Source organism: Lonchura striata, chromosome 2 (assembly GCF_050655825.1).
Source record: "Lonchura striata isolate lonStrDom1 chromosome 2, ASM5065582v1, whole genome shotgun sequence".
Classification (NCBI taxonomy): Eukaryota; Metazoa; Chordata; class Aves; order Passeriformes; family Estrildidae; genus Lonchura; species Lonchura striata.
In genome coordinates, this window is record NC_140704.1 from 147,708,951 (window position 1) to 147,735,302 (window position 26,352).

The following is a 26,352-nucleotide window of genomic DNA, read 5'->3' on the forward strand; positions in this document are numbered from 1 at the left end:
TGATACAGATGAATATTTTATTTTAAATGCGAAATGTTGTGAATTACTTAGCACCTAAAAATAACACGCCCCCTCTTAACTTTCAATGAACTGTGTTGACGTTGCAGGAGTTTCTAACTTTTTCAGTACAGCAAATCATCCCTCTTTTGTAGTCTGTTAACAGAAATATCTCTTTTCAGGCCAAAGCTTCAAACCCAAAGCACACATAAACCCCCTCACACCCACACTCCCTTTGGTTTGCAGCTTTTTGTTCCGCCTCTCTCCCTTCCTGGGTAGTAAAAGCCACAGGAGGAAGGAAGGCTGTGAAATCTGCACAGAAAAATTAAAATTCAATGCATACTGTAAAATATACCATAACCATACTGTAAGAGAGTGTAGATCAGTCACTTAAAGCTGCGTGGGCAGAGCTGTGGCAGAGCTGTCTCTTCCCCATCTTCGGTCTCTTAAGTTTCTTCCCATCCCTGTTGGATATGTGAATATGTAGTTTTCACTTCTTGATTGATCCCTGATTCAGCCTCCCTCTCTTCTCAGCTGGGGTGAGTTTGGCAGTTCTCAGATGTCTGTGTACTGACCCAATTGCAGTCCAGATCAGCCCTGGTCAGCTCGGGGCTAACATATCCTACGTAGCAAGGGTGTCTCAGGCAATTTTGGTCATGGAAATCTAGATCATTCTTACATCCTGTGCTCTTCAAAATCATCATAAATGACTTGGATGCAGAACTGGAAGGGATACTAAGCAAGTTTGCAGATGATACAAAATTGGAAGGAGCCGCTGATTCCCTCGAGGGCAGGCAGAGACACCTCAACAAATCAGAGGACTGGGCAATCACCACCCATAGGAAGTTCAACAAGGGAAAGTTCTGGATTCTGCACTGGGATGGGGCAATCCTGGATGTGTGCACAGACTGGGGAATGAGAGGCTGGAAAGCAGAGCCATGAAGAGGGACCTGGAGGTCCTGGTCTGTGAAGAGTTAAACATGAGCCAGCAGTGCCCTAGCAGCCAGGAGGGCTGCCCTGTCCTGGGGGACATCAGGGACAGCAGCAGCCAGGCAAGGGAGGGGATTGTGCTGCTCTGCTCTGCACTGGAGTGGCCTCACCTGCAGTCCTGTGTGCAGTTTTGGGTGACACAATATAAGAAAGACATTAAAGTGTTAGGGAGTGTCCAAAGGAGGGCAATAAAGATGATGAAGGGTTTTGAGGGGAACCATGTGAGGAGTGTCTGAGGCCACTTGGTCTGTTCAGCCTGGAGAAAAGGAAACTGAGGGGAGACCTCATTCCTTGTGAGGGGAAGCAGAGGGGCAGACACTGATATCTTCTCTGTGGTGACCTGTGACAAAGCCTGAGGAAATGGCCTGAAGCTGTGTCAGAGGACGCTTTGCGGAGGTTTAGTTTAGATATTAGAAAGAGTTTCTTCAGCCAGAGGCAGAAGGTGGTTGTGGTCTGAAACAAGCTCCCCAGAAACGTGGTCACAGCCCCAGGCCTTATAGAATTCAAGAAGTGTTTACACAATGCTCTCAGGCACATGATGTGGCTCTTGGGAATGGTGCTGTGCGGGGCCAGGAGTTGGACTCCATGATCCTTGTGGGTCTCCAACTCAGCTTTTTCTGTGATTCTGTGGTATATACTGGCTTTCAAAGATGTGAAAGTATATGTCTGTTTGCAAAACCATATTCAAACTGTTGAATTTCAAGCTACTGTCAAATTTCAAGTTCTTCTAATGGAGGAGTGAAGTTTCATGTACAAGGCCTCTACAGTGCTGTGATGTGGAGGGTGGGGGGAGGAGGTGGAAAAGGAGCTTTCCCTGCAAATACATCATCTTGGATGACTCAAGCCTTTAAAGTTCCAGAAAGAAATAATTATTTTAAATAGATCAGCCTGAGACAGACAGCTAAGGTAGAAGTAGTGGCAGAAATAGCTACAGCATAGTGAACTAAATTTCTCAGGGGTTTCATATGACTGAGGCTATTTCAGTAATCAACGGTGCTTCTTGCAAAACTTGTAATCCAAAGGCCCTGAAGTCAATAGGAAACTTTCCCTCAGTTTTTAGGTCTTCAGGTCAGACTTCTGAATTGTTCAGTGCTGTACCTATTCATAGAGAATAAAACATACGTGATGCATTGAAAGCCAATTCTAACACTGCATCTCAAGATTGGCATAATCTTGCATTTCACACATTTCATTTCCTCCCTTTGCCAATGTCTCTTGGCTTCTGATCATCATGGACCATCTTAAATGTGTAGTTTAATGGTTTTTCTTCTGCTAGATGCCAGGTAAATTAGCTCATCTGTGAAAAAAAAAGGAAGGGATCCTTCAGAGGACAGACAGAAATAGATGTTGTACGCCATGAGATCTTGAAAAGCCAGCACAATAACCAGAGTATATTATTTCAGTAAGAGTAGAAACTTATTCCCACACCTGCAGGTGTTTTCCAGCTTTTCTGTGATGAGCTCCACATCTCAATAAAGAAATTGCCTCATGGGCACTTATCCTCCAAATCATTGTGTAACATCCCTGTGGCAATTTACATTACATGGAAAATCATACTGAAAAAGCATTTATGCCTCTTTTTAAGAGGTCTTTAGAGGAATATGGGTATTGACCTTCCTGTAAAAGTTGACCATGGTTTCTGCTTTTGCTGTTTATCTCATCTTTTCTCCTTCCCTTGGCTCTGTTCCTTTTCAATGAAGTCCAGGGTGCAAGTCGGCATACTGCAGGCACAGTGAGCTCACCACTGTGCTGTGGACCACAGCTGAGGAATCTGCATTTCAGTCCCTTTCTAGGGTGAAGTTTCACTGTGACATGCAAAATGCTTACAGGATCACAGATCTTATTAAAAGCAAAATAAAAGAAAGGCAAATCAACACCCACAGAGATTACTTCAGAGAGAGCTTTAAAGCCAAGGATAACACCTCTCCCTGATGCATTCTGCTGTATTTTTCCAGGGTTATTTGCCTTGCTTTTGCAGAAACAACAGGATGGTACTGGGACCTGAACTCTGACTCTGCTGTTTCTGCTGTTCTGGATGCTGATGCTGCTCTTTCACAACAGCTGAGTTAGATCCAGATGGACATATGAGTTATCATTTCTCTAAAGCAGAAACATAACTAAACCCCTGACACTTTTATACAGTTGAGAAGCTGCTTCTGTCATTTCTTGGCATGACAGATTATAGACTATTAACACAGTCTAATTGATAATGGAAATACCATATTGTTTCCTGTTAAAGTAACAGATTACAAGCCATTCCCATTCATTTTAAATACACTATTTCCATCACTTTTACATAAAGAATGTACAAAGAAAAATATTTTTTTAATTGGACTTGTAGAGATGAGCATGTTTGAAATTTCATAATGGAAAGGTAGAGTTGACATTACATACAACTGTCCAAAAAAAAGTATTCCAATACATGGAATAGTATATAACTTTTGTGAACATTATTCCCTTCTTACAGCAAAGGCAAATCTTAAAAGACTGGTCTGTTCTAAAAGGCTTCTGTAGGACCTGCCTGATATTTGCTCATATCATGGCATAGAGGAAAACCAGGGATAAGAAAATAATATGGCTGTGATTAAAGGTAGAAATACACATAGTAGCGACAGGAAATTCCTTTTAGCTTGTACCTGGAAATCTCAGATTTCAAGTTACTTAATGTCAGCTTTTGTTTTCAGATTTTTAATATTCGTTTTTATTTAAGAAATGAGTTTTTTTGAACCAGTCAAAACATGTAAATAACATACAGCAAAAACAGAAAACTGAATCACTGGGGGGCAAGCCAGTCAACTATCTGTCATTTGGGACACTCTAATTTAGAGGACTTTAATAGTTTCATAATAATAATTAATAACATGAGGGAGGGATAATCTTAGTGCTCTTGACCTCAGAAATATGGTGACAACTGCCATAGAATAAGGTTGCAGAAAACAGGAAAAAGGAAGGAAGCCATGGGTAGCCTTCACTTCAGATAACCTATGACTTAAGTGACTGATTCCTTGTCTGAGCTATTCCTTTCTAGGAGCTCCTGATGCTCAAGAGAGGGTGTGACACAGTGCATCAGATGATGTCAATGTTAATTCCAGAGCTCTGGAGGAGATTGGCCAACATCCAAGAATCAGGAGCCTCTCAAACATGCCACATGCTGATAGCAAGATTGCAGTGGTGAAATATTCCTCTTATGTCCATAGGCAGGATGTAATATGTGTATTACTCACATAAGGTACTGCACAATGTTCACAGCTCTTCCCTGAGCTCACTGCTAGAGCTGAAGCCTTGGTGTGGATTAAAGGGAACATTTGAATGTAGGGAAATCTCGAGTTGTTCCAATGCCAGTGAAGGCTGGGGAGCCACTTTGCTGTAGTCAAGCATGCTGAGCAGTGTCTGATTTTAATACAAACCAAAGCTCTCCTCATCATGAGTGAAGGTTGCAGTGTTGTTTCTTCATGTCATGCTCATTCTCCAGGGGTGTCTGGGTCATCTGTTGTGTGTACAGAGACATCGTCCCTCCCCCATCAGGGCTCCAGCAGCTGCTCATTGGTGTTCAGAAATGCAACCAAGGCCACAAGACAGCAGGAGCCCATGCTGGGAGGGTGAACTGGAATTACAGCACTTGGATCTTGGCCAGAAACACCAGGGTGAAAAAACGAACCCTCCAAATGAGCTACTGAGACGTTCTGTGGCGGTGACCAGCAGGATGTTTGTTTTCCATCTCCTCCATGGGACCGCACATACAGCCACAGTTTCCCATCTTACAGCTCTGCTGGGACTTTTGTTCAGGACTGACTCAGAGGAAATGGTGCCACTCAATGGTGGCACTCATTCCATGGTGAATCACTGTGTCACTTCCCCCAGTTTGCGGGTTTTCCTTAGAAACCTCGTAGCTCATTCTGCAGCCTTTCTTCCCAATGGCTGGATGGGTGGAAGAGCAGGAGCTGTGAGATGGCAGCACACTGCAGGCAGGGTGCTCCTGTGCCTTCTCATTGCCCCAGGCCTGCTCCAGCAAACCAATACACATATGCTTAACTCTACACTTCTGAGACATAATCCCATTAATTTAAATGGGATTACTCATGGGTTTAAATTCCTGCAGGATCAGCAGTGAGGTCTGTTGCTGCAGCTGCTGGGTACAGTACAATTAATGGTGTAACAAGAGTTTTCCTCATTCTATACCCAAGGGCTGCCTTGCTGAACATCAGCACTGCTCATAGCCTCAAGCTTGAAAAATGAGCCCTTCTTCAATTCAAAGGTCTCCTGGGTTTTTGCTTTGCTTCATCTTCCTTTACCTGAAAACCAGTCTTTCCTAAATTGAGTTCTCCTATGGTTTCTGCCTCTTCTTCATTGTCCCCAGGCTGCATGAAGGATTTTTGTCTCTACCGCTGCTTGTGGATCAGTGGATCACCTTAACTGCCTTGATCAGTACAGTGCAGTGAAACACACACAAGCACACACCCACCTGCCCCTGCTTATCTTCTTTAAACAAGCATATTTCCTCCTACTTAACATCTTTCTGCTAATCTCCACCATCCTTCTAGAGCAGGCTGCCTCTGAAAAAAAATAGCTTCTCTACTTGCCCTCGGGTCATTTTTGTCATTGTATCCTACTGTCAGCCCAGGGGTAAATCCATTTTCTGCAAGAGAAAAGTTAGTTAAAGCTGAGGATGAAAATATTACCTAAAAGTACTTCCCCCCACCTTGCTTTTTTATATGGATGAATACTTTATTTTCTATGTGGTAGCTGCTTTTCTATCTGAAATCATCTGTCCACTTAAATGAATCAGTAAGGCTGTGAAATCGATGACTTTATTTTAACAAATTGCTTAATGAATTAATTAATCAACAGCTTGCTTTTAAAGGCTCATGCACAATGTTAGTACATATAAGTCTAACACATAGAATCAGGAGAGGCAGTCTCTGAGGGAAAGTGAATTGCTTTTGTTTAACTGCATGTATTTTAACATTTTGGGCTTAGAAAAAAATAATTCTCCCACTGGAGACCTTTTATGCCAAGTTTGAGCCTGGAGCAACTTTTTATGGCTCACTTGCAGTAACCCCTTGAATATGGGGGTTTATAATGGAAAGTCTGACAAGCTCTCAGCTAAAGCACTTCTAACAGATGTTTCTGTAATGAAAGGGCTGTGCAGAACAGGCAACAGAGAGCAAACTGTATTTTGTATTTTGCAAAGATTACAGATGATTGTGCACGATTTATATAGCAATGGTGGCTTTAACCTAAAGTGGCACGCTCACACCAGGCTGTGCCCCATGTGTGTGCACACATTAACAACAGAGTGTTTCTCTAACAGAACCAGCTGTTGAATGTAGCTTTTGTATAGACTTTAAACTACAAGTCACTTTGCTCTTCTGAGCAGTGATTTGGTAGTGATGGTGGTGACAGGTATGCTTTCATTCAGAGTGCCCTGAAGATGGATGATCAGTACTCCATTAAACTGGTCTGAGAAGAAAGCGAATTTTCTATGGCTCAGGGGAATTGATTTGACACTTTGGGACTTTCTTCTCTACACTGTGTCATCTCCAGCAGTCATAGACATGGCAGAATGGATCTCCTGGTCTCCTCCAAGGGGTTGATGGGTGCAAGCTGACTACTTGGGGTGTGCTGTGCTGCTCTGTCCTCATCTGGTTTCTGGGCCCTGGGGACAGTGCAGTTTTGAGCAGATTGGGAGACTCTGGGGATGAAACTGGGCAGAGAATCAGGAAGTTGTGTCCTCACAGCACATTCTAACCTCAGAGACCCAGATGTCTTGGCCCTCAGTCATTGGAATGTTGAAGTCTGTCTTAAAACAGAATTATTAAGAAAAAAAAAAGACCTCAAAACTCCCTAGAAAATGAGGTTTTATATCTGGAAATGTTACCAGAGGGTATTTTGGGTTTTGTTCTAATCTCCTTGTCAGTGCTCATTAAGTGGAGCGCAGAGTCACTGGACCATCATCTGAGGGTGTGTTTGATGGTGCTGTGGAGACCTTGAGAGGCAGATGCAAGGCTTGCAGAGCCTTCCTAGGCAGGATGCAAATGACATTTTTATGTCACACACACACACACACACACTGATTTGTTCCAAATGCCTTCTTTTTTATGATCATGTTTTGCCAGTCTGAATTCCTTTTGGGTGAGCAGCAGCGACAATGTGTAATTAACGTTCTCCTGGTTAATGCTCTGTTTATGTGCTGTACCCAGAAAAATGTGGTCTCTGGGGCTGTATTCATCACTGACTTGCAGGTAGTTTGGAGTAACTGTGTTCCCTATGTGAAAACTTCACTTTTTTCTATCAGTGCAAGGAGCAGAGGCATCTGTTAGTACTAAATGACTGAGATGAAACTGCTTACAGCATTTTTCAAGTGACAGCAGAGGAGAAAAAAACCCCTGGACTGACTTTATCAATTTGCATTTGATACAGAATGTTATTTTTAGAGCTTCATTAACATGAAAGCATGTGGGTTCAGGAGTGCGTGCTGGGCACCTCCTTGCCCTTACATTTCCTGCTGCAGTGGGACTGAAAGGATTCCAGCTGCCCATTGTGACAAGGGCTCTACCCTTTCAGGGCAGCTTGTGGCATCAGTGCATTATCCTCTAAGCTAAATTGCCCACTTCTAAGTGTCTGGCCAAGTGATTTTACCTTCTCAGTTATCTGTTCCATGGAAATGCTTTACTACTCTTCCATTTTCCTGACTTTCTGTCTTTGCTTTTTGTTTGTCATGGTTCTTCTTCCCAAATGCCACCTTTGATGCATCAGAGCTGAAGGGGTGCTCCTGCTTCCACAGGCTCCTGAGGAGAGCACAGCCTGCACTGGAGCAGGAGCTTCCTCATCTCCTGCCTGTCCCTTGGCCATGGATTCTCTAGTTATGAGAAGCCCAATGTTTTCACCAGCCCACCCTTATCTTTCTGTTCTGGACCTATCAAGAAGCAACAGATAGCTTTTCTCTGAGTGAACCCAATAAATTTGTCATAATGGATTGAAATAGGGAAAAGTTATGTTTATCTTAGTGGAAGCACAAATAAGACAGTTATAACCATAAGCAGAGAGGAAAGCAAAACTGGAGCAGTGCAGTGCAGAAGAGCTCTCCCAAGAGCATTCCCTCCAGCTTACCCTACATCAGTCACTGTGGCTTAAAGGGATAAACATTTTATGCCTTCTTTCACCTGTGCCACAGCCATCTCATCTGTTGGTAAATTTGGGCCTGTGCTGCTCTATCCTTAGCAGACTCCTAATAATCCTCCTCTGGAGGATCTGTTTTGATTTTTAAAGGAATTAGATTTGGGGGGCAATAAGCTGTAATCAAAAGTTCACTGCTCAGACTTAGCAACTGCTGATTTCTGATGTGCCTTGCAAAGCTGACTTTGGGCAAGGCACAGACATCCACATTTCAGTTGCCAAAGAAAATCAATGTCTCTTTTGGACTGAAACTTTCAGCAGCTCCTTTTCCATAATTGAAGATGCAAATAGCAAAATTTAAGCCCACAAAAATGTTATCATTAAAATACATTGATGCTGTATATGTTATTTTAATGGGAAAGTCTTGACAGCCTACTGTGCTTATTCTTAAGTGACTGATAGCTGCATCCACCCCAAGTGGTCAAATCTGTGACCTATGGCAGTGAGTGATTTTCACTACCTACATATGAATATTATATATTTTTTTCCCCAGTGCAATGCATTTCCCCACACTGAGCATTTTAACCTCCTTTTCCATTGTCTGGCTTCTTGTCAGAAGGCTGTGGATGTTACCAGAGGAACCTGAGTGAACTCATCCATTTGCTGACCACTTGAAATGCTGGATGTCTCCCTGTTATTTATACTTTCCTTTCACTAAGGCTCATATATGAACAGTAAATTAGCTGAGAGTGCACAGTGACATAATTTGAAACTTTAAATTTATGTGTGCATATATAAGAACTGCCATAAAAATGTATGAGGGTACTGCAGGAGTTGAGGGTGGGATGCTGCACTTGGTCTGTGCCTTAGATTCAAAGGGAATCTAAGGTGCAGAGTGGTAGGGAATGAAACCTTTTAGTGCCCAGCCTTTTAGAGTATGAGTGATAATGATAGATTTTAATCAGCAGCAGCATCTTGCTTTTGACAGCGTTAGCTTCAACAATTTATTGTCTTGATGCAGTTCTTGGTAGCAAAGTGGCTATGAAAAATGAGGAGCAAGGGTTAATTTCTGGCTGCCTTTAGCTGATGGCAGAACTCCCAAGGACTTCAAAGGGTGAAGATCTCACCTCAGGTTTCAGCTGGTGTAAGTTGACATTCCTTCATATACTTCAATAAAATCAATGAAGCCCTGATGATTTATTGCAAGTGAGAATTCAACCCTAAAGCTATTAAGGACTGTAATGTAAAAAGCTATAATTATGGAATCATAATTCCATCAAGAGCTTCTGGCAATATCATGGACCAGAGTTAAGTGAATTGTACAAATAAATGTAATGGTCTTGCAGTGCAGTGGAAATACCTCTCTCTCTCTCTAGCTAGAACTATTAGCACAAAGATATTAAAATATATTTTATCCAATCACAGCAATAATTGGAAAAGAAATATTAGCTGCAGATGTGAGATTTCCAGGGCACTGAATCGAAACATACATTTTGTGGAGGGTTCCCTGCACTGCTGTGATAACTCAAAGCCTAAAATCTCCTCTTGATTTTTATGTTATTTATCATTATGAATCAGCTTTGATAGTATGGCTCAAATTTCAATGCTGGATGCATCCAGATAGCACATAGGTGCTTGGCCTTGTTTAACACAGCAATGTAAGGATGAGAGGTAATGGCCTCCAGTAACAGCAGGAGAGATTTAGTTAGATATTAGTAAGAAACTTTTCACAGAGAGGGCTGTAAAGCACTGGAACAGACTGCTGATGGAAGTGGTGAAGTCACCATCCCTGGAAGTGTTCAAAAGGTGTGGATATGGCACTTAAGGACATGATTTAATCATGAACATGTCAGTGGTTCTAGGTTGATGGTTGAACCTGATAATCTTAAATGTCTTTTCCAAACTTAATGATTCATTACTCTAAAGCAACACCTGTGCATGCCTGATAATGTGCCTGAATGGCAGGAGTGGATGGATCCCCACCCAGGGAAGAAGGCTCTGTATGTCTTTGGGATGGAGTAGCATAGATTGGGTAGGATGAAATTGATAATGCACTCTTCTAGCTCTTTTCAGCCCTTTTTCTCCATTCTGTTTAAAATCTATACCTGGATAATTAGTCTTCCAATTAGACAAAGGCATATACAAATACTCAGTCATCCTGTTCTTGCATATACAAACTGGTTATATAAAGATGTATGTGCACCAGTGGGTCTTCCTTCATTTAAAAATCAAATCTCTGCTGGTCTCTCTGCAGCCTTTTGGGTCTCTGAAGCTTCAAGGAAACCCAGATGTAATTAATCTTCACTTGGAAGATGCACCTGAATCACAACCCTGAGTCTAAAACAGTCTGGAGCTTGAGGAAACACATGGATCAAGATTCAGTTTTGACTAGATGTGATAATTCTGAGGCTACAGCTGTCTCTTGAGTAGGAAAAGTACACTTTTTTTGAGTCAGTCTCTTAAAATCAAGGCAGATAGAGGAAGAAATGAAAAAAAAAGAAACTTTGGAAAAGTGAAAAGCTTTAAGCAAGATATTTTCCTCTTCTCATTTGCTCATGTAACAGGATTTTTCAAATAACATACTCAGCTCTTGGGCATGAGCTATCACTCACAGCTCCAGGTATTTGTTGAAAAGCGACTTCAGATTCAAACCTCCCTTGTGACACAGTAAACTTTATTTTGTCTGTATTTGCTCAGTTGAAACTGCAAAGAAAATAAATGACAGATTTTCTCTGTGGAAAAGTCCTGCAGAATTTAACATTGGTGAAATCATGAGGACCTTCAAGGACAGGGAACTGTAGAAAAAATCAGAATTACCCCCTGAAATTCAGCAGATTTCCTGTCTATTCTACAGCATTTTATATGCAATTTCCTGTTAGAATTAAAATTATTAAAAAGCCCCAAAATAGGCATTAACAAGGAATTTCATATTAAGTTGTGAAGGACATTTTCATAGGGAATGTGGCAGGTTAACTGCAGCATCTGAAAATTTTGGATCTGGCATGTGGTGGACTGAGTGGCAGTGAGAGGATCTGTCCTGGAAGGTCTGCAGCAGCATCCCTCAGTGCAATCCCTTCTCCTTTTTCTGCAAATGAAAGAACCCCAGCCAGGCTCTGATTCAACAATGCTATGCTGTTCACCATAGCATCAAATCAGTCTCTGGAAAATCTCAGTTCTGAGTCTCGTTGAAGTCACTGAAAATGAGACACATAGTGGAAGTAAATTACTCATCTATGCAATGCTTTGCTGTGCCAGGCTTAGGCCTGATCCTAAAATCTAAGTGCAGCTTTTTTCTGCCTTCTGTGGGCTCTAGGGCAGGTGCTATAACAGCATCTCTCCCACACTAGGATACATAACAGGTTATTCCACCCACTGGATTTCTCACAGGATGCAGAAGTGAGTGTAGCCTGAGGCTGAAGACATATGCACAAGTGAGATAAAGATCATATATGGGAATTTGAAGTGAGACTGTCCTAGTTTATGCAGCTGAAGATCTAATCCTGCCTGTACAATAAAACAGTTAATCTTCAAAATCTTCTTGATAGACTGTGCAAAAGGAGCTCAAAACTGGCAATTAGCTCTGTTTTTTAAATACTCCAGGCATACATTTTAAATAACTGTGCATAATTCTGGGGAAGTGATTCATAGCGATGCAGGGGAACCTGAGGACGCCTCAGAATAAATTGGACAGCTGATAGCATACATCAGTTCCTCTTAGGAACAGAAACCGAAGTTTTATTGAATCTTCAGATAAGGAAGTGTCATGGTTTAACCCTAACTAAACAACTAAGCTGCTCACTCACTCCCCCACCCCTATGGGGATGAGGAGGAGAATCAGAAAAAGATAAAACCCATGGGTTGTGATAAGAGCAGTTTAATAATCAAAGTAAAGTAAACAAACAAAAAAAAAAAAGCAATGAGAGGAGAGAGAACAGAAAGAGGGAGAGGAATAAAACCTAAGAAAGACAAGTGATGCTCACCACCCACTGACCGATGCCCAGCCCATCCCTGAGCAGTGATCAGCCCTCTTTCAGCCAGCTCCCTCCAGTTTATGCTCTGAGCCTGACATTCCAGAGTGTGGAATATCCCTTTGGCCAGTCCAGGCCACCTCTGCTGGCCGTGTTCCCTCCTGGCTTCTGGTGCACATTGACTCAGGGAAATCTCTGCTCAGCACCAGCTGAAACATCAGTGTGTTACCAAAGTTATCCTCATCCTGAATCTGAAACACGGCACTGCACAGCTACTAAGAAGAAAATTATTCTATCCCAATGAAACTAGGACAGGAAACCTCTTCTTTATATGGAAATCTTATCAGACCTGAGTGGGATCGCATACTTTAGTACTGAGTCATCAGCAAGTTTCCCTTACCCCCATATACATTGCTGTATATGTTGCCACGCATGTACAATGCTGAAATATGGTTGGTTTACTGGGCTGCCATCTGTCATCTGATTTACTAAACTGTGATGAAGCATTTGGATGCTTAATTAAAATATATATAACTTTAATAAAGCTTTTAATAAGCCTAAGGAGCAGACTCCAGACACAAATTTTCATGTTTAGAATAGTCTGTTTTCTAGTACAAGGAGCAATGTGTATTGTTTATGGGCCAGCTTTGCTCTGGCTTGCTGTTCAGGCTGTTCACAGGTCCCATGTGTGGTGAGCTTGAAGGCAGTGGAGAAGTGGGTGCTGTGGAAGGGGAATCACAGCCATCAGCAGCACCATGGGCACATCCCCTCCCCAGCAGGGCTGCAGGATCCCAGGCACTGCTCCGGCATCCCGGTGGGGCTGACTGGAAACACCTGCAGCGCCCGGCTCTGTCTCCTTCCTGGCGTGTAGGAAGCAGGGCTGGGCGGGAGCTGGGAGAGCAGCAGAGCTGTGGGATGCAGGTGGGTGCTCAGCAGATGGGCAGGCGTGCACCGGGAACCCCACAGCCCCTGGCTGCAGCAGATGTGGCGGATGTGAACTTGCTGAATAGACTCATGCTCAGATTAGTAATGGCTTCAGCTCAAGCAGACATTGCTTTTCCCAGAACACCAGCCCTAAAAAATTCTCACACACCATAGGCATTTTGGAATAGCCCTTTCAATCACAATCCTCTATTAACCTGAAGATACTGAAAACATCTAATCTCTCTTTTGACTAATAAATTAAATACTGCTAGGAGGTTTTCCATATCAAAAGTGCTGGAACTTGTCTGCACTGTTAGGAAAGTCTCCTGCGCAGTTCAGGAAGCAGCACGGGTCAGCCACCTCTCCCAGCAGGAAACTTGGAAGACACCACACTGTTCTGGAGAGTGTAAAAGCTCAGAGGTATAGCTGCAGGCTATTCTAAGCTGGTTGGCCTCAGTGACAGAGAAGGGGCCTGGGCATGTTTAATTTGTTATCAGAGGTGCAGCTGCTGTGTCCCCTGGAGCACTGTATGTAGTGAGGAGACCTGGCAGGGTACTGCTTGGGGAGCACCCCCACCACAGGGCTAGTGGGGACTGGAGACTTCATCCAGCCTCACAGGAGCTTCCCTATCACCCACACATGATATCCCATTCTGCAGCCTCTGGCTTGAAGTGGGCCACCCAAAAGAGGGCCCATTTTAGTATAAAGGCACAAAACACCCTCCCTGCACTGGTTTCAGTCAGTGTCACTGAAACCAGTGACAATAAACCTGACAGGGGACCAGGCACAAGGGCAGAACAAGCATCTTTTCAATGAGAGAGCTAATGTGGAGCTCCACGCTGTGCTTCAGGACAGCAGCAGGGACATGAGGTCTGGCAGGCAATGCCACAGCCCAGGGGTGAGCAGCTCATCCCAGCACCCATGAAAACCTGGGCTTTCTGCTGGTACAGACCTCGTGGGAGTGCTGGGGTTTAGCCAGCCCCATTTGGGCAGGGACCAAAGTTTGAACAATGCCACCCACGCCTGTTTGCAAGCTCAGGCTCCATCACTTGTTTAGTTTTTGTTTCTGCTTTGGGAGGATTATTGAGAATTTGCCATGGAGAGCAGTGCAGGTCTCTCCTGAACTGTCTGGATATGCACTAGTCAACACAAACTCTTGAGCTTTTCAGGTCACTGCACAGTCCCAGCAGAGCAGGATGGAGACTTTCCCATTGCGAGGCAGCTCTCCTTGAGGGGCTGAGTGCTCCCAAGTGGTGCCCACTCTTGCCTTCTTCATCAGTGGGAGCTCCTGCCTTTTCCCACCACTCCCCATCTCCTCTTACACCTTCCCTGTCCTCCCCCTGCAAGACTGTGCTCCAGTGCAGTAGCTGTCTGTAAGCAACCCAAAGAATGATTATGTTTTTAATTAGGGTTTGATACTAATTGCTTTCAATGAGGCTATTTTCACATCACAGCTGACCAAAGCCAGAAGACATTAAGTCTCTCTCCCTAATAAATCATTCCTCCTGCTCCCCAGGGTTGGAGATGAAGAGTGAATAGGCAGTGTACACAGCACTGGCCTAATTGTCTCCTAAAATATGCAGGCAACTCCCACAGCAGCCAACAGAAAGGCTCGTGTGCATCTGAGGGGGCCTTGTGTTGTTATTGATGCTCTCTTACTAAGGGGGACACTGCTGCCTCCCCCACCCCTCCATAGCTCTGGCAGGAGTTTTTCCATGTCTGCCAGCCAAAAGGATGAGCTGGAAACAGATGAAGAGGAGGGGATATCTTTTTAAAGCCAGATAAAAGAAATCTCAGCCCTCCCTTTGCCTACTTCCAGTCCTAAAACAAAGGCTGGGTATAAATCTTCTATTTCCACTGACTGGCCAGGTTTGGAGAGAGAGATGCCAGCTACAGATCTCTGACACAATTAAAAAATCAAAAGGCTTCTGTGGATAAACACTGGTTTGGCACTACAGCCTGACAAATCCTTCACTAATCCCTATGAAACCTCTCAAACCAGGGAGAGAAATACCCAGGAAAAGTCAGCTGCTCTGAATTCATCCACCACCATCACTGCATGTAGCCCTGCTCCACTGGGAGCTCCCAGTTTCCCCCTTCCATATCTCCAATCTGCAGAAGCTCAGATTTACCCTCAAAATCCTGTCTCAACAGAGCCACACAACCCTTTGAGTCTCTGTTCCTGCAAGATATTTCCTGCCCTTGGCTGTTGCATTTTGTACCAACAGGGGAGACTTGATTCCTTGTTAAATAAGAGACAGAAAAATAGGGCGAGGAGGAACTCCAAAGCTCTGTCTGGTCTCTCTGTCACTGCTGTTTAACATCAGTGAGAGCCTCCCTGCTCCTGGCAGGCTGTGCCCAGTGCCACTGAGGCAATGCCCCTCTGAGCCGAGCTGAGTGAACACCTTTCCTTTTGGCAGCTCATGCAGGTTCCTCCCTACTTTGTGATAAATGTATTTTTCATCTCTGAGTGCTTGTGACAATTAATAGAGGCTGAGGGCCAGATCCCCACCTGGCATGAGTTGGCAGAGCTCTGAGGAACACAGCAGAGCTCTACCAGTATAGATCAGATGAGATGCTGACTGTAGTCCTGAAATCCCCACAAACTCTTTGAGCCAATGCTGTTCCAGACTTTGCTGGGGCATCTATAAGAATTACTTATTCCAGGGTCCCTGAAGAGGAAAAGTACTTTAGGTTTTTAACAGCACAGCTGATGTGATGCTCCACCTTGGAGCAGGAGCTGGATTAAAGCACGGAAATCAAGAACATTTATTTTCCCAATCCTCCCATTTAAAATGGAAAAATAAACCTCCTTATTAAACAGATGAAGGTTAAACACACACACACACAGACACCCAGTAAAGAGAAATATTGAAAATACCTTTACATTGTCACAACAGTGGGGTTGGGTTTCTGATTCTCTTATTTCACAACCCTGCAGAGGATTTTAAAGGGATTGATGACCCTGCAAAGCAGAGACTGTGCCACTATTTTCTCTGGAAAGTACCTCACTGTTGTTGGTTCTTGCTACCAGAAAGAAATAACAAAAACCTAAAAGGATAAGACAAATATGCTCCTTCAAGAGTTTCAAATAAAATGATAACATTGAGCAAGGCTGCCAATACGTTCCATGTCCCGATGTACTGCAGCAGAAGGGAAGAATTTAACATGCTTTGAAAATGCCAATTGCCTGTTGCCAAAGATGCATTTGATCCCACTGCCAGCGGGGTAGGTGACAGGGATTAAGATGTTAAAGGAGATGTCATCCTTCCTAGGCAATGTTAATTTCACTGAAGAAGACAATATGAAGACAGTCCTGTTTCTTGTGAGAAAGATTCCTTTTCTCCTCAGATTCCTTTTTCACTCTGAATTCTCAATGGTGGCAAAACTACCTTTACAGAAGCCCTTTTTGCTTCCTGGAATATATTTATGGTTACAGCAACTAGAATGTAGGTGTTTTTCCATGTACAAAAGGGATTTCTGTGGCTCCCATGGCTGAGAGCATTTCCTGCTTCTCTACTCTCACATGGGAGGTTGGGGCAGATACAAGAGCCACCATACTGTGAGAGGGATGTGGCCCAAGGTCATGCCCAAGGCATGAATCAAAAGAACAAATAGATCTTGTGAGTCCAGGGCTGCTATCCTCACATTCCACTTTTCTGTAAGCAAGGTGTCCATGTAGGAGTGGTGAAGGCCAATGAGTCTTCATTTCCTGGCTGTGCTGCCGTATCCCAGGGATGTGTCATTGCCATATTTTGTGGTTGGAAGCAACCTGAGATTGTATTTCTGGTCTTCTGTAGTATCTCCAGATGATCTTGCTCTTTTCTTCCAATGTTTTTTTTTTGCCTTGTGGGTCTCCCTGGTAGGTTTGGTAGAGACTGGGTGCAAATTTGATTCCTGATCTGGCCAGTCCAGACTCCAGAGGCCTTTTTGTTATCCATGCCCCAGTTCAGAGATTTTATGTATATGTCTACATCCCTCCCTATTGGAGTGAGCATTAACTACACTCTTGACCTGAAACATGTGATTAGAAGCCATATTTCAGTGGGAGTTATACTTAAATTCTCTTCTGTTCTGAGCTGATTCTTTCTTGAACTGGAGCCTAAATTTTTTTTGTATGATCCATCTTTGCTCTTCCACATACCTTTACTGCAAATTATTCTGTAATACATGTGTGGCTCAGTAAGTGTATTGCTCTGGGGCTTTTCCACAAAAAGCCCATTTGATACATCACATACTTAACCTCTTGAACAAAGGAGTTAACTTTACAGGATCAATTTACAAGCAGGGGCCAAAGCTTTTGGATGGAAACTAGCTATCATGTGGTACACAGTTGAAAGAGCAAACAGCTTATTCATTATCATAGCATTGGACTCAGAAACAAAACACAGACGGCAGAAAGGGTCTGTCTAGATTTCCAAACATATTGCCTGTCCCCTCACTGGAGTATGTTTATTTAAACTCTTTCTGTGCATGCAGCCAGTTGTTAGATTTAACTCCCAATTTCCTCACGTTAGGAGTTTTGACCTGGGTCCTACTGCTCCCACTGTGCTCTCTGCTGTGCATAGGGAGCTCCTACCAAAGTGAGCAGGAACTGCACTTCTGTACAGCTTTGACAGCAGCCCTCAGCTGGGAATCAAGACCTGGGCTTTTATCAGTGTAGGACATTTGTGCAAGAGCACATGCCACTCATCAGATCCACAAACCCCACAGATATGTTCCAAACTCTTTGAAGAACAGTCCCATATTCCTTACTTTACCTGTTCAGTATTCTGCCTTTTTTCCCCCCCTTTATTAATCATTCTCATGTCCAGGCACCCAGATGTGCTCATTTCACTTTCAACATAATGGATGCAGAGGCTTTTAAAATGATGGCATAAGTCTGTTAGTGCTTGGCCATGGAAACTTAACCCCTGTCGGCAAATGCTTGGTCACAGAAATGGTCTCATCAATCTGTCACTGCTGTCTGCAAGCCCCTGCTCTGCAAAGCGCATGTGGGCTAATCCTGCAGGATCTGATCCAAAATTTACTGAAGCGAGTGGGAGTTCTCCTACCAATTTATTGGACTTGGCACCATGACTTTAAGGGGAAAAAAAAAAAAGCATTATAAGAATGAATTCAACTGCTTTAGGCAGACACTATTTATAATGTAAAATGACATCATCAGAACCCTCAAAATTTAATTCAGTGGGACACCTACAATTTTTTAACATGTCCACCTACAGCAGTATCAATCGGAAATACAAACCCAGAGATAAAGTGGTTTCAGTGAGTTATTTTCCAGTTTTTTGAAGTTGGATTTAGGGAGATTTCTATCCATTTCCTTTGCCATGTTTCCAGCTCTATGTAAGTGATTGGTACTGCTCAGTGGGGTGTGTGGCTTGCACTCAGGTATTGAGCCCTGCATTTGTGGCTCTGCTGTGATTCATCGATGTCATGGCCACAGCCAGACTGCAATGAGGAGAGAACCACAGCTGGGTGAAGTGAACACATAAGTAACAGGGAAGCAGTGACAAAAATAGGGGAAACATGTTTTATATCAAAACCAGCCATCTGGACCCTCTGCCTGTCCAGTGGGAGTGGGCTGTAAGTGGGACGGTACATGGGCTCCAGGCTCCCTTACTAATTACAGGGGAATTCAAGTCCCTTTGGGAATTCCCAGTTTAGACTCACAGCCTCAGCACAGCACAGCACTGAGAAAAGCCAGCTTTGGACTTCCTAGTCCAAAGGGCTTGACTCCTGAGTCAGGCCCTTTGGCTACACATAGGCAAATGACCTAAACAGGGCCAGGGCACTGGCTGGAGACCCTCTCCATAATTACTAATGACTTAAAGCTTTTGACCATCCCAACCAGTGTTACCACAGATTCTGTGGCACAGCTGGGAGAACAGCAGGGGCCAGCAGGTAGTGAAGATGAAACTGTTCTGGTTTGAGGGTTCAATGGTGAGACATGTATCACTTCACTTGCCCTTAAGAAGATTCAAACTTCCTGGACTGTTTTGTTTACCAATACAAGGTTTTCCTCTAGGTTTTTCCTTTTGCCCAAGCATAATTTTTTATATCTAGGTTACATGACAAAACTGTTCATTACTGATATGTTGGGATCTGCCTTGTCCATCCATGCACATTAGCAGGAGCATCCCTGAGCAAGGAGACAAAGCCAGAGCAATGTGCTGATCCCTTCGACCATGCCACCCTCCCTCATGCTGTGATCATCATCTACCTGCAGAGTCAAAGCCCTGGCACAGCTCCTGCACATAATGAAGTCCATCACTCAGGCAGACAGTTTGCCTGGTAACACAGACCTGGGTAGGAAACAGCTTTCTCTGGCATTGCAGGCAATAGGCATGAATTAGCTTGTTGGGTTTTGCTTCCAGTAACGGAGCTTGGGATCATCACTAGCAGATGGAAACTGACTTGAGATGCATCTTTACATTTCTCTTGAATGCCAGATGAATATTTATCCATAACTATAGCTTGTTCTGTTTTGGGATTTTTTCTCCCACATGAACAAGAATCTCTGCAGAGATTTTGGCACAAAGCCTACATACATCTTGCCCTGGGCCAAGTGATGAGCAGGAACATAAATGTACTCACACAGGTCAGTTCACAGCATGAACGAGAGCATCCTTGCTGCACACTGTGGGCAGAGAGCCTCTTTTCTTAAAAGCAGTCATAACAAAAGGAATTAGCCATGCTTTCTTCCTGTAAAACTTCAGGAGGTAGGCACCTACCCCATTTAAATACCTTAAATTTACCTTTGAAAATCCCAGCCATGGTACTCAGGAGCCCCACTTTGAGCACCACTTGTAGCAGCCTGAATGGTGGTGAAAGATCAGATCTCTCAGGACTGGAGATGTCATCAAAAGCAAAATAATAGCAGTAGCTGTGCTAAAATGCATATGGACATGTGGTGCAGAGACACACTGGGTGCTCTGTATGAAGGGCAGCTTTGCCTTGGAATCTCTGAAATGCTGCAGAAAGTAATGGGGGAGGGAAGCAGGAAACCACCTTGGAAGCCAAGACTTTTGTGGCCAAGAATGGAAGAAGAAGTGCTTTGGGTCCTGTGCAGGTGAGGATTTGCTGTGACTGGCTCATGAAGTCAAAGTTTGTGCTCAGGGCTGTGAGCTGAGCAAAGGAAGGGAGGCTGTCTGCGTATTCAGCAGCTCTGTGGGATGCTGACCCCAAGATTTAACAGCAGCAGAGCCTCAGTCATCTTTCTCTGGATGGATGTGGTCTTGTGACTTGGTACTTCTCAGCACTGAGAGCTCAGGAAGTGCCTCATCCCCTTTTTCCTTGTCCTCTGCCCGGCCCTGGTAGAGACCTCTCTATCAGCCAAGGTCTGCTTGTGTCAGTGCAGCGAAATAAACATAGCCTGAGCAGGCTGTTGTGCTTTCTTATTTGCTTGTCTATATATTCAGAAACTATCGATATGTTCTGAGCAAATCAACAAGGCTTTAATGATTGGGAAGGAAAAGAAACAAACTCTGGTCATTAAGTGCTAATCACACAGTTACTATATTACATAGTCAGACCTGGCAATGAAATACCCATCTCACTGCCTGCAAAGAGATCACTGAATCAATTTTTTGCATTAACATTTCATTCCTTCCCATACTAGACATTTGTTCAGTTTGTTTATACTCATGCCACATGGCCACAAGCTGTGTAGTTAGTAATGAATGAGGGGAGACATTTATCTTTGGAAACTTAGGCCAAGCCAAAAAGTTGATGGCTTGTTTTTGTAGAAGAATAACACATGTGAGATTTACTCAGATAAATCCCAGCAGTGGTAATGGGATTGCCTATGTTAATTGCCCACATAATAAATTCCGGTAACAGCAGTGAGGGATTTACAGTCTGCAGCGGGTTTTTAGCATTCCATTACTGATGATGCCAGCAATGCAGGGAAGTAAAGTGTCATGGTGCCCTAATCACAGGCAGGTCTGAGAGCTGTGTTCAGCCTCTTGGACACCAGGTCCTAAGTGCACCTTCTGCCAGTCTCTAAGCTCGGGTGGTGGGGTTGTAGCTGGACTGCCACATCCCTGCCCCAGCACCTCAGTCCCTCCTGGTGTTAGGGGCCCTTCACAAACATACCAAAATGACAAGTTTTTTAGCAGTTCCCTCCTCCTTTTCCTTCTCCTCCCAAACCACAGCCATGCTAAAACCCACCACTGAGGCAGCCAAGAGAGGCTGCTTCCAGGGGTGGCAAAGAGCATTCTGCTGTGGTCGCTGATGCTTGTTAGCCTTCACCACTTTTTTTCCCCCCTTGTTTTGCTATATTTGGCCAGTCCAGAACAACCAGTGCCCTTGGAAGATGATGGCATGCACAAGCAGATGTGTGGCATGTGTGTGCCCTACCCTGTTGCAGCCTCCTTGCCTAGGAGAATAGAGAGATTTTGGCAATTTTATGTGTACACAGGCTGTGCTTCTGCTACCTCCCACTTCCCTTTCTCCTGCATTTGCAGCAGCAACTCCCAGAACTCTTTTTCCCTTCTTATCCAGTTCAGTTTCCTTGTTTACTTCTCTAGTCCCATTCCATGCAAAAGGCAACCACACATGAGCTAAGCAAAAGGAGCTCAGTACATGTCAAAGTCTGAAACTTAGAAAACGGGTTATGCAATTTTCCCTGCCTAAGCTGCTTAAACCTTATGAGAACAAAACATTCCAGTAACTTTTTTGGAATAAAACCCTGTGATTGAGAGAGAGCAGAACAAGCCATTTGCATGCACAACCCCAGTGCTGTCTCCAGGCTGGGTATTTTGCTGGAGTATGGTGGAACTGAGCTCACCCAAGCCAGTGTGTGTAGAGGCACACATTTCTCCTCTTCTTACAGCTTAGAGCAGCTAATTTAAAATTTAATTTCCTGAAAGTCACCATTCTCACAAACACAACCAGGTGCCCATTCTACGATAAATCTGTTTATATCTCCAGCCTGACTAAAATGAATCTGCCATGCTAAAATTTATAAGGGTAAGTGGATCTGATACTCACGTGGACATGATCCTTTTCTGCTGGGAAGCTCTTACACATAGAAACATTAACAGGATTTACAAAATCCATCTGTTTGCAGCACCAGCATCTCGGAGTGCAGTCCATGCATTCAGACTGTAAGTCACAGCAGGTGCACAAACTGTGGCTGACTCACCCAGCATACAGAGAGCCTAGTGCTGCTCCCCATTTCCTCTCTCTGACAAAGAGCACCTTTTCACTCACAGAATCATTGAGAAAAGCTGATTCGAATTTGCCAAGTCAGAAAATCCAGAGCTCAAATTATTGGAATCAGTGGATACAATAGGGAAATTTGGAAAGTTGAAGTACAGCAACAAGATGCAAAGCATTTCCACTAGCATTCCCAGAGCTCCCTATGGCTGAGGAGCTGTAAGCTACTTATAGATATTAATGAATTAAAGCTACATTCCTGAGTGCTGGGTAATTTTATTATCCCTTCTGCTAAGAGGAAAACTGAAACACAGAGAGAGAAAGTGGCTGTGCTGTGGTTTGTCTGCTCAGCTGCTGGAGGAGGATGCTTTGGGATTTCAGTGCAAACCACATGGGGGTGGCATTAGAAGAAAAGCTGTTGCCTCTTCTGGCAAGCAGGACTGTGTCTAGTGAGCAGTTCTTCTCATGGACATAAATGCAACATATTCTGTTTTGCAAATCTACCAGAAGTCTTCTCTCTTCCCTCTTGCTGGGGTGCCCAAAAGATCACAGTGGGACAGCAAGTGGGGCAAGTTCACTCAGTGTGGGCTCCTCAGAGAGGGGGTAAGGAGGGAGGACCTGATAAGCTGGCATTTACTTGGGCTCAATTCTGGTATGGGATAAAAGGACCCTTTCTACTTATTGAGTATTCTGAAACTGGCCAGGGAATTGATCTTTGCAAATACAAGTGTGAAAATCTTGGGGCTGCGAAGGCGGTTTTATTTTGCTTTTCTTTCTGAGCAGTCTGTCCTTTCTACTGTTGTTTCTGTCATCCAGGTGGTTTTCATGTCAGATTTTGAACAGGTGGCCCAAACCTGCCAGCCTCCATAAAGGGGAGGAAACCCCATTGGTTCATGAAATTAAATAACGGAAAAGCTAATTCCAGAGAATTAGGAAAATATGAAAACAGACCAAATCTAACCAGCTGGGAAGCATGTTACAATTTCCCCAATTCTTTTGTGTCTTTGATTTAAATGGAAATCTGGTGATTTACTTCATTCAGGGACACCCCAAACCCTGGGGTGGGTGTCAGTGGTCTAATGGACCATGCAGCATGTACCAGCATGTGGGAATGGAAATAGTCCCCTCCTTTTTGCCATCTGCACCTGGGCTTATCAGGTGGCCTCCCTGCATTGCCACTGGGGAGGTATCAGCCCTCCAAGTTCCCCTAGATCTGCTGCCTGCTCCAAGGTGGGCAGATTATTGCCCCCAGGTGCTGGTTCCTCTCATTTCATTGCTAGAGGAAACTCAGTGATGGTCTGGGATGCATTTCTCTGTATTTTGTATTTTGTATTTTCTTCATGTATTCAGATGACTCCCACCCTTCCTTTCCAAATAAGTGCCTGGGTAACCAAGGGCAAAGTTTTAATGTACTGCTGGCAGTGGTACAGGGGAGATGTGACTGCTGTGGCTGCTGCTCACGTGAGGGCTGCAGGGAGGCAGCTGGGGCTTGGCAGAGCTGTTCAGCTGACTTTGACTTAGCGACTAGCAGGATATAAACAGCAAGGACACAAAGCTCAGAAATTCATTTACCTTCTCACAAATGCTTTTTGCAGGTCACTAAGATATTTGCAGTGTTAATGTGGCCTGACAGATCCCACACTAATAGCAGTGTCCTGGATGCTGTCCTGGATTTGCTGTCCTCTTGCAAGCACTAACTCACACCACATTGTGCTGTCTGTATTTCCAAAGCCTCTTCATTATAATCTCCATGATTATATTGTAGATTTGTAGAAGCTCTGTGTAGCAGGTTTTTTTATTACTTCATTGCTTTCTTGTTTTTCTGATATGTTTCTGCTGTTTTCTTCTGGCTGTACTTCCTATTTTTTTTTCTCCTTATTCTGGGAAAGAGATCTGTGAAGGTGAGTCATGTGTCACACACATGGGGAAGGATCTTACTTCTGTTTTCCTGTCAGGAGGGTTGAGTCAAGAAGGACTTTTTGTCTGGAAATGTTTCATCACAAGCAGAGCTGTGTCAGTGAGTTGTCAATGGAGAAGCTGCTGAAGCAAGAGTAGATCCTTCAATTGCCACCTGAAATGGGCTGGAAAAGGCAGACTCCATGGGTACTAGCAGGGGCAAAATATGAGGAGTCTTTGGCACAACTGGCAGCCAGTCTGCTTCTCCATCTTTTGGAGTCACAGTACAGTAGTTGGGGTCCTCTAGCTCACATTCTTTTAAGAACTGGTGTTCTGGACCTGTTTAACATGCATGCCATGGCAAGACATGCTGCTTGTGTGTGGTCTGGTCCAGTGGGTGGGATGCTGCAGTCTGATGCCACGGTGGAGAAAAGCAGAAGAGGGCGTTTGTGTGAAACTAATGTGTTTTCTTTCTGGCCATGCCATGGTGTGCAGCCTAATGGAAAGACCACTAGCACCTTTCCTGCTCTCAGTGTGACCCAGCTTCTCCTTCAAGGTGGCAGGGGGTGGTTTCTGGGTGGGCTGAAGATGGCAGGGATGGATTCTCAGTGCTGCCCTGTGACTGTGCAGGATGGTCCCAGTTCCCAAATTGTGTCAGGATGGTCTCTCATCAGGGGAGAGGCAGGTGCCCTTGGTAGAGGAAACAGCCCTGCCTGGTCTGTGCCCTTTGGACATGTCTGGGTTCACTTGAAGAAGATGAGTTTCATCTCACTGTGGGCCCTGTGGTGCTGTACATGCTGAATGTACTTTTTGGATTAAACAGGTGAAGCATGAGACCCAAACAGAGAATTTCTGAAAGCCTCGTTCATTTTCTATTGCTCTTTAGTAGATGCAAATTAGTTCTTTTTTGAGGGCACCTCACCTCAGTTCTCAGCAGCTGATTTCCCAGGGACAGGGAGGGGAGAGATGCAAATTAAAGGTCTGTTGACCTTTTTCCCTGCTGATAGCACTGTGTGCCATAGCACCCACATGAAAACAGCTCTGCCTCAGTGTCCTCGCCTCACCAGAGTGCCTGGAAGCACCACAGACTCCTACAATGCTTAACAAGCTCTGAGGCCTTGCCCACGTCTCAGAGAAACTTGACCTAGTTTCTCCATCAAAATACCTGCATTACCAACTTACCTAAGCAGCACATCACAGTAAGCGTTTTGCTTTTTTTCCTCCACTGAATTATTATTATTTTTTAACGTGGCTGCAAAACAGATTCTTATTTGAATTTGATTTATTCCAAGCTGACCTAAATATTTTGCTTTTCTCTTCAGTTGGGCGCAGTATTTTTTACTGCAGGCTCATGGCAACATTGCAGAGATCTGGGGGAGACAGGTTTTTGGATGTGTGAATGCAATGAGAAGTGATTGGATACTGTGGAATATGATAATAATAACTGCTGTGAGGTTTCTGTGAAGTTGGACCACACAGAAAGAATTAACAGAATTGATATTTATGTTATATGTGGTGATGAAGGTGTCCAGTATAATTTAAGGATTGATTGCAGTGAGATTAGAGGAGGAGAAAATATGCTTTGTGAATACAGGGCACAGTTCAGTGGAAAAGGTTCATATATGCAACGTGATTTTTTTTAAAATGCTTGGTTTAGAAATTTGGTTCTTTAAAAATGTCATGCTTTGATACTGAAGTCCAGCTCCACAATTTGGTATTTTCTGATGATGTCCCAAGCATGGGAAGTGCAGAGAAATGAAGAGAGCAAGGGCTGTCTTTATAGAGTACTTTACCCCCTGTTGTCCTGGACTTTATTTCAAGCAAAGAAATTTAGTAGTGGCCTGCAAAGGAAGGGGCAAAAGAGGCAGCCTGGACCTTTGCTTACTGAGAGGACAGGGACTCATATTTGTATTTCAGTGGGACTTCAGAAAGGCCAGCACTGATGTGGTTATCCCCAGTGGTGTTGGCCTGAGGGTGATGTGATACAGCCCCAACATTTTTTCTGTGGCTTTGCCCAGCTGAAGCTCACCCACGATGCTGCCCAGTCACCCTGGGGCTGGGAGCAGAGGTTTGGCTCTCTCAATGCTGCTCTCCTCATCCCTGATATAAATGCTCCTGCTGGAAAAATCTTGTCTTTTGAGGGTAAAGTAGAAGTGTTTTTATTTTACCAAGGTAATTTCACTTTGCCAATAGAGATGCCAGTCCAAGAGGACCTGAGCAGCAAAGCAGCCCTGGGGCAGAGGTAGCCCAAGCCCTGCTTCTCTCACAGCAAGCTGCATTGCAGTAGCCTGCTGAGGAC

The 26,352-nt window shown here is 44.1% G+C and overlaps 1 long non-coding RNA gene across 1 annotated transcript; it reads right to left on the bottom strand.

The window, feature by feature from the left end:
* LOC146768473 (uncharacterized) lies at nt 1-26,095 on the bottom strand. Its single transcript, XR_014953092.1, has 2 exons — nt 21,990-26,095; nt 1-2,284 (listed from the first exon to the last, which is right to left on the bottom strand). It is a non-coding gene; the product is annotated as an uncharacterized LOC146768473 (long non-coding RNA).
* Between the last annotated feature and the right edge of the window lie 257 nt (nt 26,096-26,352).